Raw genomic sequence first — 14064 nt, 5'->3', positions numbered from 1 at the left:
TAGAGACAGACAATAAGCTAATGAATAATGAACAATAAGTAAATGAATAAATAATAAACTAGTAAACACATAAGTGAATGAGATAATTTCAGATATAGGTAGGTGACAAGCAGAGGTTAAATAGGGTCATATGATAGAGAGTGACTGGAGATGGCTTTAGTTTGGTGGTCTGAACAGGCTTCTATGAGAAGGTGACTTCTGAGTTGAGAACTAAAGGATTCACTATGTAAATTTAAAGTTTTGGGACGGCTTTAAAATGTTAGCTGTAGCTCGAACATTGTTCAGTTTCAGTGAACCATGAAATCCATTTAATATACATTCAGTGAGGAATGGCAGTAGTTCTTAATGAAAACAGACATGTCTCCAGTAGACATCAATCCTGAACTCAGGGGATAAAGTCTCGGACTGGTTTTACTTCAAAGAATTTCCATGTTTGGTGGCAAGTTCTACTTTAGTTCACTTTGTTGTCAAGGTGAACTAAAGCTGGTCTCGTTTATGTGTCCTGTTTGTATGGAGCAGTTTACTATGAGTCTTTTCTAGTTTTAGAAACTAGAAAAGTAGAAACTATGGAACCTAGCTCTCCATTAACTGAAGAAGTCAGGACAGAAGCAAGAAAGGATAAATAAAATAAACCACAGAAAAACAGGCATCACGAACTGCAGCTATATATGCCCAAAGGCCAAAAGGGATGCTAGAGTCTCTAGGACCAGATGTGATCAGTCTCTATGTACACTGATTTTTCCTATACTGTTTTAAGCTAACCTCCCATCTTTTCCATTTCTGAACCCCATTCTTTTGGTTTCTTTGGATTCTTTTGAGAAGATAATGTCAGAATAAACATTTTTCTAAAGAAGATATTCAGATGGCCAACATATACAGGCAAAGGTGCTCAATATCATTAATCATCAGGGAAATGTAAATCAAAACCACAATGAGATGTCACTTTGCATCTGTTAGAATTGCTATCATCAAAAAGGCAAGAGGTAACAAGTATTGGTGAGGATGTGGAGCAAAGGGAACCCTTGTGCACTGTTGGTGGAAATGTAAATTGGTATAGCCACAATGGAAAACAGTATGCAGGTTCCTCAAAAAACTAAAAATAGAACTACCATATAATTCAGCAATTCCACTTCTGAGTATATAGATGGAAGAAACTATACTATCTCAAAAAATATCTGCATCCCCATGGGCATGACAATATTATTTACAATGGCAAAGACATAGAAAAAACCTGTGTCCATCAACAGATAAATGGACAAAGAAGATTACACACACACACACACACACACATACATATACACACTAGAAATGGAAATATATACAACGTGGCTATTTCACTACAAAAAGAAAGAAACCTTGCCATCTAGGACAACTTGGATGAATCTTGAGTACTTTATGCTAAGTGAAATAAGTCAGACAGAGAAGGACAAACTGTATGATCTCATTTATATGTGAATATATTTTAAAAAACTTCATAGAAAAAGAGATCAGTTTTGTGTTTCAGAGACAAGGTGTAGGGGTGGGAGAATTAAATGAAGGTGGTTAAAATGTACAAAATTCTAGATATAAGATGAATAAGTACTGGGGATGTAATGTACAATGTGATGACTATAGGTAACACCGCCACATGGCATAATTGACAGGTGCTAAGAATAGTTCCTAAAAGTTCTCCTCCCAAGGGAAAACAAATTTTGTATTTATATGAGGAGAAGGGTGCTAACTAAACTTATTGTGATAATCCTTTTAATAACATGTGTATGTTAAGTCATTATGTAGTACACCTTAAACATATTCAGAGCTATATGTCAATTATATCTCAATAAAATTGGAAAAAAATGATAATGTCAGAAAACAGAGTTTTACATGCCTATTGAAGGATCAAAGTGTGGGAAGCATGGAACACCTTTTTTTTTTACCACTTAATTGATAATTATTTATGCTCTTTTGTGATTACTTAATTACATACCAAAGTTAACTCCTCATTTTACCCCAGTATTCCTCCTCAGACCTCACCATTTCTATTTCTCCTTCTGTCAAATCCTGTTGGCCAGTCATTTGTCAATTTAAAACAACTTTTACTTTCCTGTTTTTAAAATTTTCCAGTACAATAATTATACTCTATCTGTTGGAAATATCTGGAGTGGTTTCTATTTTCTTGATTGTATGATACTTGTTAATGAGTTTTTTTTGATCTATCGATTTAAGACTTACTTTTTAAAAATAATATTTTTATTTTCAATTAAAGTTGGCATACAATATTATATTAGTTTCAGGTGTACAACGTAGTGATTAGACATCTATCTAAATCCCGAAGTGGTCACCCCAACAAATTGAGTACCCCTCTAATACCCTATACATAATTTTTCCGTATCGACTGCATTCCTTGTGCTATACTTTATATATCCATGATGATTTTGTAACTACCAATTTGTACTTCTTAACCCCTTCTCCCTTGTTCACTAACTACTGCTCCCATCTAGTAACCCTCAAAATGTTCTCTATGAGTTTTTTGTTGTTGTTATTCTTTAGAGTCCACATGTACATGAAATCATATAGCATTTGTCTTTCTCTATCTGACTTACTCCACTAGGCACAATACCCTCTAGGTCCATCATGAAATATCTTTTCTCATCCTTTTACTTTTAGTCAGTGTGTGTCTTTTAATCTGAAATGAGTTTCCTGTAGGCAGCCTTTGTAAGGGTCTTGTTTTTTTTTTGTTTGTTTTTTGTTTTTGTTTTTTTACCATTCAGATACTTTATCTTTTGATTGGAGCATTTCGTTCTTTTTATTTGAAGTACTTGTTGATAGATATGTTGTTATTGCCATTCTTTATTCACATTTTTGATACATTATTTTTTTCTTTGTAAAAAAATCCCTCCAACATTTCTGGTAATACTGGTTTGGTGGTGATGAACTCCATTAGCTTTTTCTTGTCTGGGAAGCTCTTTATTCATCTTTCGATTCTAAATGATAGCTTTGCTGAGTAAAGTAATCTTGGTTATTGGTCCTTGCTCTTCATCACTTTTCTTGCCTATCTCCTTTGATCTACAAAGTTTCTGTTGAGAAATCAGCTGACAGTCTTATGAGAGCTCCTTTATAGGTAATTAACTGCTTTTCTCTTGTTGCTTTTAAGATTCTTTCTTTATCTTACCTCTGGCATTTTAATTATGATGTGTCTTGGCATGGGCCTCTTTGGATTTGTCTTGTTTGGAACTTTCTGAGCTTCTTGGGACTGTAAGTATATTTCCTTCACCAGCTTAGGGAAGTTTTCAATCATTACTTCTTCAACTAGGTTTTCAATTCCTTGTTTTTTCTTTCCTCCTTCTGGTACCTCTATGATGCAAATGTTTCTATGCCTGATATTGTCCCAGAGGTTCCTTAAACTATTTTAATTTTTTTGGATCCTTTTTTCTTGCTGTTGTTCTGATTGAGTGTCCTCCACTACCCCATGCTCTATATTGCTGATTCGATCCTCTGCTTCATCCACTCTGTTGATTCCCTCTAATGTACTCTTCAGCTCAGATATTGTATTCTTCATTTCTGACTAGTTCCCTATTATTTTTTTCTATCTTTTTGTTAAAATTATCACTGAATTCATCCACTCTTCTCCTGAGTTCATTGAGCATCCTTATGAACCAGTGTTTTGAACTCTGTACCTGGTAGAATTGCTTGTCTCCATTTTGTTGAATTCCTTCTCTGGAGTTTTGTTCTGTGCTTTCATGTGGGACATGCTTCTTTGTCTCCCCATTTTGGCTGCCTCCCTGTGTCTGTATCTGTGTATTAGATAGGGATGCTGAGTCTCTTGGGCTTAGTAGAGTGGCTTTATGTAGTAGGTGTCCTGTGAGGTCCAGTGGCACAGTCCTGGGAGAGGTCCTGCTGCAGGCAAAATTCAGCTGCAGCCTGTAAATCTCCAGGGCCACCTGATAAGAGTCACCTAGCAATCCACAGATAGCTGCCACCTGTGCTGGGCTTATAGGTGGTTGAGAGGCCGGGCCAGAAACTGAGGCCGGCTAACATTAGTGCGGGGTTTGGGGCTGCTTAGCAAGAGGTTCAGGGCATGCCAAGGCCAGATACTGATTCTTTGGGTTTTGTGAACCTTTGAGAGATTTTAGGGAAGTATGAAGCAAGAGCCAAGATAGGCCATTTGTATGGAACAAACCACTGTAGGCCTATATTATCCAGGTTTATGGAGACTCGGCTATGGCAGCCACCTGTGTCCACACGATAGGAGGGGGGAGGGCTCAACAAAGGAACAATGGATACTGCCAGTACTTCTGTCTGGGAGAAGCCACACCTGCAGCCCTTGCGCTGAAGCCCAACAACTCCGTGTCTTCTCGTATGTCCCTGGCACTCCTCAAGCAGCTGCCACAGCACTCGAGCTCAGAATAAGTGAGTCTGTCAGCGAATAAGTCCGGGCGTGGGCCCTTTAAGAGGAATGTCCATGACTACCGCAGACCTCCTTTTTACTCAGCCACAATATTCACTGGTTTTTATATCCAGAAGTTGTGAGGTCTTCTCTTTTAGGCACTGGAACCTTGGGCTGGGGAGCCCAGTGGGGGGCCCAGACCCTTTGCTCTTGGGAGGGGAGGGGACTCTGCAGCAAGATAACCCCCTTTATTCTCCACTGCTATATGCAGCGTGGGACTAGGCCATTTTGTGTCTCCACTTCTCTTATTGGTCTCAAGGTGAGCTTCTGTTCAGCCAGATCTCAGGTGACTCCCCGTGATGGTTCTCTGTAGTTTCATTATAATTTTGGTGTGTTCTCAAGAGGAGGTATGCATAGCTTCTGCCTTCCATGCCACCTTGACCAATCCTCAATTTAAGATGTACTTTTAAGACTTTCTATAAGTGGAAGCTTAAGCCATGTACACAACATCCATTTATCCTTTCTCTTCCAATTTCTATAATTATTATTTTAAAAATTTCAGCGTTTTTTTGTGTGCCCATCAACCTCAAACCCATGCAATAAACTTTAGAGACTATCTCTTGACTCCTCACTATTAGTTAGATAAGGATATTTATATTCTTACCCTTCCTTCTACCTCTTTTATGTTATCCTACCTTTCATCTTCTGATCATTGAACTTTTATTTTTATATTATTAAGGTTGTTAGTATTTCCTATAACTTGACCAGATCTTTTTTGTTCTATATAAATATTTAAGTCTTAATTAGTAGATCAATTACAAATGTTTAAAGCTATTTATCATTTATGAAAATAATATGTTGCCACTTTGTAGCCAATAATTATATTTCCATAATCTAAGATTATGTTTCATTTTCTTTACATCTATTGCAAGCTCTTCACTTCCAACATATACTATTCTCACTGCACAGGTCAAAAGGATAAATGGATATTCTTTTCTTATGATTTATAAACTATTTAAAATTATACAGTGGTTTAGTATTTTAGTTTGCTTTGTATTGGACTATGATATTTTTAAAATAGTTTTCCCCCCATGGTTTCTAAATGCTAATTCATTATTGAGATAGGAAATTGTTTTCCTTTTATTAGCATGTCACTAATATCATGCTTCTTTGTCATTCTGTTCATTGCTTAGAATCTATAAAATTTTTCATGGAGACAGTTTTGATAGAATATACTGACATCCTGTTCCAGTTGGGTCAGTTCCTTTCTTAGCATGACACAATAACTGCCATCCTAGAATTTATTTTTTTTGGAATCTTCATTGAGTTCCATGCATTTTATTGAATTCTGCTCTTTGTGTTTAGCTTTGATTTTCCTGGAGTTAATCATCGAGTAACTTTTCTTATGAAAATTGCATAGGAGGTAACTATTCTATATATTTCCTGTATGTTTTATCTAGGCATTTATATTTTTCCATTACTTCTGTTAAATGTTGGATGCTTTTCCTTCTAGGTATCTCTGGTAAAAATAAGGATTCCTGGGAGCTCTCCCTATGAAGGGGAAGCATGTTGACTGGCAGGCTTTACTCTAGAGTGACCTCGTATAGAACAACCCTTATAACAAAGAGTGGGCAGTACATTCCAGAATGAGGGGAGCTTTTATCTGCAGTGTCACTATCTCTCAAGAGGTCCTAATTCTTTCCAGGAACTTAACTTTCTAGGAAGGTGACTAGATACCCTCACTCTCTCTCTGGCAGAGAGAGTGAGGGTACCTGGGACAGACTTTCAGTAAACCCTTAGCTTTGCTTTCCCATTTCACCACTATCCCTTGCCATACTTGTCAGCTTTGAGCATGGAGGGCTGGTTATCTTTCTTCTGTGATGTTTTTTCTCCATCTTTCTCCCAGCTTCACTCATTATCATTGTTCATTTGTTGTCTTGTCTTCTCTACTCCTTACTCACTTCTCATACAATGTTTCATGATATTTATGATTTCTCTGATAATTTCCTACCTGATCTTATCCACTTCTACTGGTTAATTTTATCTTCTGATTTCTTTCATTGCTTTTTGTCTTCCTTTATTTTTCCTATAACTTGACCAGACCTTTTCAGGTGAGAACATTTGCCAATGCCCTAATGGGATTCTAGGCCTGGATATTGCCTTAAATGTGACTTGGTTCAAACCTCCTTTGTAGAGATGAGGGCACAGAGGACTCAGGAGACAAAATTGTTCATGTCACATAGCTAAGTCAGTGACAGGGCCAGCTCTCCTGTGAGGTCTTGCCTGTGCATCCTCCCTTAGACTGTAGGCTTCCTTCTGTGCCTGGAAGAGCTCATGTGAAAATTTGTCACCTTAAGCGAAAGATCTGTTTATGATGAAAAATGTATGTTAGCATAACTATTCCAATAGGCAAGTACTTAAACTATGTTGGATAGACATAGCAAACTTTTGCGTGGAAAATAATGATTTGGGGATCAGAGATAAAAAAAGGAGGCAGTATCTGCCTTTATTTGGTGGCCATCTTACCATAGTAGTTTTCTTCTTGCTTGCCTGGATTCAACAGCAAGGTAAGCTCTAGTGAGACTTATGAAGCATTTATAAATTGTTGCAAAACTCCAGCCCTCCAAGCTGCTGAATTTTTTTCTGTTTAGTTTTTTTGTGGCTTTTCACAGAATTATAAAAAATTAGAAGTTAGATTTTGCTTTTGAAACAAGAAATAGTTGTATTCATTAGTTCACACATTTGAGAAACAGTGTAGAGAACATGACTGAGATACTCTGCACCTAACTGTTAAGAATATTAACTGAATTAAATGGAGATATGCACCTGCTTTATAAGTGCTAGAATATGAACTCTCTTTCACCAATACTGCATATTCAAGGGTGGAAACAGGAGTATAAAAGAGTCGTGTGTTTAATGAACAGGAGATTTTCATTCTGAAGAAATAAGATAGAGAAGATCGGGAGTTTTATTTATGTTGTTTTAGATGGGGGAACCTCACCAGCTAAAGTCATATATGTCTCAGAGGCTTACAAGAACGATCTTTAAGTTGTATGACACTTTAATTATCTTGCTCTGGTATCAAAAGAATGATCAGTGGTGAGAACAGTCATTTTTCATAGTAACTTGGACCGTAGGTTTCTCCTTTCCCACCAGTCCATAGTGATACACAATATTAGAGGTAGCTTTTTATCAGTTAAAAAAATAAAGAAAGAAAAGTAAAGAATAATCTCCCAAATTTATTTCTTCAAAAACAGGTTTCTACTTTGGTCTTTCTGCTTATTAGGACAAAGATGATGAATGGCAGTTTTCAGATGTATTTCTAAAAAAGATGAATTTCTGAGAAAGAGCTGTGTTTGATTGACCCTCTCATTTGCAAGACAGTTGATTAAGTGGGAAGTAGAGAGATGTGGACTACAGAAGGACCAATGTGAGCACTTACTTTTCTTGTCCTTGTGTTGCATGTATTTGTGCTTGTGTTTTTAATCTAGGATGTTAAGTGTGCTTAACCTAGAAATTAATCTGTGAAATTTCAAAATGAAACCTTCAACAATATGTAAGGATAAACTTTCATCCTTCAAATGAATTTTCTTATTTATAAATTTTAAGTTTTCTCTATTGGCATTATAGCTGACTGTTCTACCTAAAATTGAGATCTAACTTTTTTACCTCCCTGATTCTTGTCCTGCTGTGGTCGGCCTCCACACTCTTAAGCAATAGTTATGTGAGCATTTTGTGCTTCACCTTCTCTCTCTTCGGCCTTATTTCCTGTCCCTCTCCTCTTCATGCTTGACATTTTATACTCTAGTGATCCATTCAATACTCTGTTCTGCCCCACACTTCATAACAATCCTTCTCTCTGAAATACCCTTCCTGTTTTTTGTTCTTTGTTTTGTTTTGTTTTGTTTTTGACTTGGCTGACTCTAACTGAATAAACCATATTCTCTACAGAAAGTCTTCTCTTAAACTAGGTGGAACTACAAGCCCCTTCTCTAGATTCTGTGGCTTCTGGCTTACTACTGAATATATTGAAATTTTTGTTCAGGTGTAACTTGACATTTTCATCTATAAACATATTATAAGAGAAGACTATGCCTTATTCATTTTTGCATATGAGGAGTACAGTGCCAAGCACATAATATGTGCTTAGTAAGTCTTTGCCAGCAACTTCTGAATATTATATTCAATTCAACTTATACTTCAGTTACTTCCTATTTAGTAGTAAGATTGAACTGAAAAACCACAAGAAAGTTTCATAATGACAAATGGTAAATAACAGTTATGAAAGGAAGTGAGTAACAGATTGTTAATTTTCTCTCGGTGGTAGAGTCACAGTATTTTTAACAAATTTAGATAAATCTACTGCCTGTGTAAAGTGTATGTGTACACTTTAAAAAGGCAGTAAGGATCACAGATAATACTTAGAATTAAGGGCGATGAGATTTGTGAAAGGACTTTAGATGTCTTCCAGGTCAATCATTTGTGGTGCAATAATCATTTTCATAATATTTTTTGATAAATAGTCATGTAATTTCCACCTAAAAACCTCCTGTAATGGCCCCTCTTTATCTTACTAGGCAGCTCATTCCATTTTTGGACCATTTTAATTTTTAGGAAGCTCTTGGTACTAATTCAAATCTATCTTTCTATACCCTCTATCTGCCGGTTCTTCCTCTTCTTCAACAGGAAAATAAAATAAATCCAGTCTCTCTTCTTCCTTAAACTATGTAGATGCTGGTGAATCTTCCAGTGTCCCATAAGACTTCTCTCTCCAGGTGAAGTTTCCTTAAGTCTGGCAATTGCTCTTTACATTTTTGGGTTTCTCTTTCCCTCACAATGTCAGTTACTACACGCTGCTGTGCTTCAGTGTGTCCAGAAGTGAGCATGCTAATCCAAGTTTCTTTATCGGTAAAAATTTGAGCAGGACTCTGGCAGACATTAAACTGAACACTGTACTTTGGTTTCTGAAGCCTTAGATTATATTAGGTTTTTTGGTAACCATGATACTTTGCTGGCACATTTGAAACTTTCAATCAACAAAATCTTCTAGAATTGTCTCCCTCATATTGTTGTTAAAACTTTCTGTGATCTGGTTATGTCTTCTGAATGACACTACACAAGAAACTTTCATATCAACATATATTGACCAACTACTAATGATATGTGTAGATCAAAACTAAGATGAGACAGTGCCCATGTCTGAAGGTCTAGAAAGGATTTTCTTACAGTTTTTCTTTTGTTTACTTATTTTTCTTTAGGCATGGAGACAATGAGAATATAAAGTCATCAAACCACGTAAAAGCTAAAATTTCCAGAATTTATCTATTCAAATCAACATTGCTCTTTAAATCAGTGATCTCGCAAGATTACATATTTAGTCCAAAGATGCCTTTTTGAGTTATTAGGACAATAAAATATTTTCTAAGTGCTTACTATGAACTTAGTAGTCATATATTTCATTAAATTTCTACCTTTGAGTTATTTGTAAAGCCAGTGAATGAATCATACAGGAAAATCATCCTATTTTCAGTACATTTTTTTTCCTTTTATCTCAAAGCTCTTGTTTAGTGGACTTGGCCCTATATGACCTTTATCTATCTTTGAAAATCAAATATATCTTCAACCATGGAAGTTTTACCCCTTGAGGAAATTGGCAAATGTCCCTTTGCAGGTTTATGGACCATGCTGACTGCTGGGATGGCCAAAAAGCTTTATCGAGGCCTTTCCTGCACCCTTTCTACTTAAAAACAGGACTCCTAGAAATTCTGTCTGGAGACCCCAGCTTCTGCCAAAAAAAGAAAAGATGTTTTCTGCCCTATTCTAAGACCAATGATCACATAAAGCACTCTGTGGAGAACCCAGATGAAACAGTTCTCCATCCAGTTGGTAAGGAATGTAATTAAACCAAGCTGCTGTGCTGAGCAGGCCTGCAGCAAGGTAACAGTTCCAGCAGTTGCAGTAGATTCAGACTCAGGTGAAAGCTGGTGTTAGACAGGTAGGTGTGTGTATTTCATAAACACAAAGTGCTCTTTATTAGATTCAGAAAGACATTTCACAGCCCTTGTGAGTACGGTCTGATGTAACATTAAAAAGCAAGATTTTTAAAAAGCACACATTAAGTGTTTTTGTTAGTATGGCTGCCAGTGGGTTGTTCATAGATCTTAGTTAAACAAGATTAAGGGCCTACCTAACTGGATCTAGGAATTGCAGTGACATGAACACAACTTTTGTTTGGCTAAATGTAGCCTTTGCTCTTAGCCAATTGTTTTAGCCTTTGTTAGCATCATCAAGTTCAGAAAGCATACAACTTCTCTTAACACTAAAAATCACTAGGAGTCCTATAACCTACAGTTGTCACTCAGGGCAATTTCTTTGTGCATGTCTAATTTTTGATGAAATTCTAGAATACTACAGAATATATTCAGTGTTTGAAAAATGAAGCAACACCCATTTTGTATCAAATGGCAGATGGAACAAATTAGGTATAACTTACTGTCTTATGACATTACATAAAATTTGGTTAAAAAAATATGTTCAATCCTCCTCAGATTATTAGGAAACAAACAAAAGAAGAAGAAGTAATGTCAAGCTGCCTGGCTGAAATAAGAAATGTATTTCATCTAGTAAATAATAATAATTTTGCTGCTGGTGATAGTAATGAAACCATGGATTTCTTTAGCTTGGAAAATTAACCATAGACAAGTAGTACTTAAGAACTTAGTCTGAGTAAAATAATTTAAAAAACCAGTGCAGCAAGAATTTTAATGATTTGGAAAAGAGTAATAGTAATACCTTGTATATACACAACACTGTGAGGATAAACAGCTTGGATCATGGGTGACAGCAGGTAACCTTAAATGGCCAGGCAGGTTAAACTGCACCTCTGTGCTCACCATTTCAGAAGAAGCTCAGTCTAGCTGCTCTGCAGCAGAGACTCATTGAGAATTCAGGTGGCCCCATGTGACTCTAATGACACCCTTTCCTCCTCTATCACATCATCATATATGATCATTGTTGCCCCTCCAACCAGCCACCATCTTGGATTGGAGGATGGGGAGAGAGGGGAGATTTTACCTAAATAGATTAAGCAGTTAGTTAAAGAGACTGCTGTAACTGTTGCATAAAATTTGCTGGATCGTAAAAACATTTTTTCCCTCAGGCTTGCTTTAGGGCATAGGGGCTTATGAGGATCATCATATGGGTTATGGAGAGAAAGCAAAAATTTCTATATTTTATCAAAGTAAAGATGCTGTTGATTAGTAGAAGAAATATTCTTTTATGAATTACTGAGAAAGATAAAAGCTACTATGTCAGTCAAAGTTCAACTAGAGAAGTAGAACTAGCAGGAGCTATATATTAAGAGATTTATTGCAAGGAATTGGTTTACATAATTGTGGAGGTTAGCTAGGCATGTCTAAGATACTTAGAACAGGTTGTTAGGTAGAGCAGGCTACCACTCTTGGCATGAGCTGAAGCTGCTGTCCATAGGCAAAAATTTTTTTTCAGCAGGAAAGCCTCAGCTTTGTTTTTAAGGCCTTTCAACACCAGAATGAATCAGCCCCACCCAGATTATATAGGATAATTTCTTTTACTTAAAGTCAACTGATTATGTACTTTAATCACACCTATAAAATACCTTAATAGTAACATGTAGATTAGTATTTGATTGAATAGCTGCATTTTGTAGCCTGGTCCAATCCACACATAAAACTGACCATTGTAGCTATCAATTAAATTATGGCACACTATGGTAAGACACATCTCAATTTTAGAGATGCTAAAATGTGAAGAAAAGTACATTTAGACCCTGTGAAATACCGTTTTCTGGGTGTAGTCTGAGTAAATTTAGAACCTATTACATAACTTCATTTAGTAATTCTAGAGATTAGTAGTGATTTTGACTACTCATTTGCAGACAGAAAGTCTGAAATACAAAGCAAGGGAAGTCATTTTTTGAGGATCATTCAGACATGGTTAAGATTAGAGTCCAGGTTTCCTCCTCATTGTTCTCTGAGTCTAGATCTGTGCATTTTATTTGAATTACATGCAAAGCAGATTGGTGAAATATGAACTGTGATTTCCAAACTGGTCTCCCTGATCACTTGAGTATTCCAAAGGGTGTAAAAATGACTTCGAAAAGCCTAATGAATAGTGTACATTTAATCTGAGGAAAAGCTTTATGAGATAAATAAGACGTTAATTTGCTTTGCTTTTTGGCCAGTATTCTAACTAGTCTTTTGGGATACTTTGTTGTCATATGCTGATTGAAGCTCTGATTACTAATTAAGTGAGTCATTTATCTGCCTGCTCTCTAAGCCACTGTCTACCTTCCCTTGTTCTGCTTTGTATCAAAGGGAACTACATTTCCCAGGTTTAATGGCAACTGACTTCTCAGCAGGTTTAGCTAATATTAGGCATCAGAGGAGGATAAGAGGGTGGGAGAAGGGAAGAAATCAGAAATGTCTTCCTTCTGTTCTGCCTTGGGCTATGGCCTCTTAAATGGCTGTGTTTCCTCAGTGGCTCTGACTCCCACTGGGCACTCCTTTCCTCCCTGGCCCCATCCCACCAGGCAGCCTCCACTGTGGTTCTGGTTCCAGCTGGATGAACCCAGTGTTGGACTCTATCGGCTACATCTCTCATTGTTTCTTCAACCTCAGTAATGACAATGGCTTCCTGCTCTTGCTATGTTCTGGTCACCTTGCTGTTCCCTTGGTACTTTCAGTTTTAATATCACTTGTGCAATAAAGTCCTTATATTGAATTCTGTCTATTTGGAATACCTAGAGTAGATTGTTTTCCTCACTGGAAATTAACTGATACATAATGTTTTTAAAAATTATAGTGGGAAAATTAATTGGTTATTACCTGAGAGATACACATTTGGGTAGGTAGCATCATTCAAAAGATGGCTTCCAAGAGAAAAATGTGGAAAAGAAGAAAGGGTCCTTGGTAGTAGAAGGGTTGGGAAGCCCTGAGCAGTGGCAGTATACAAGATAGGGCTGAAGGCAACCTTAGGAGTCACTATTTCCATATGAGGGAAACAAGTCCCAGAGAAATAGGGATATCTATCCATAGTCACTATGTGAGTTAATAATTGAATAACCAGGACTATAACTCAGTTAATTCCAGATACGTTTTGCAAAGATGAACCCAAAGAGTTCCACAACAAAATATATCATGACTAAAATGCCAAAGGTTAAAGACAAAGAGAGAATCTGAAAAGCAACAAGAGAAAAGCAATTAGTTACCTACAAGGGAGCTCTCATAAGACTTCCAGCTGATTTCTCAACAGAGACTTTGTAGCCCAGAAGGAATTGGCAAGAAATATTTAAAATGATGAAAAGCAAGGGCCTACAACCAAGATTACTTTACTTAGCAAAGCTATCATTTAGAATCGAAAGACAGATAAAGAGCTTCCCAAACAAACAAAAAAAAAGCTAAAGAAGTTCATTGCTACTAAGCCACTATTACAGGAAATGTTGCAGGGACATTTTTTAAGAAGAAAAAAATATGTATTAAAAATATGAATAAAGAATGGCAATAACTATATATCTATCAACAAAGATTTCAAATAAAAAAGAATTAAATGCTCCAATAAAAAAATAGGGTGTCTGGGTAAGAAAACAAGACCCTTACACATGCTGCTTATAAGAGACTCACTTCAGATCAAAATACACACATGGACTGAAAGTAAAGGGA

Source organism: Rousettus aegyptiacus, unplaced genomic scaffold (genome assembly GCF_014176215.1).
Source record: "Rousettus aegyptiacus isolate mRouAeg1 unplaced genomic scaffold, mRouAeg1.p scaffold_m13_p_11, whole genome shotgun sequence".
Lineage (NCBI taxonomy): Eukaryota > Metazoa > Chordata > Mammalia > Chiroptera > Pteropodidae > Rousettus > Rousettus aegyptiacus.
Note: the sequence above shows the minus strand (reverse complement) of the source record.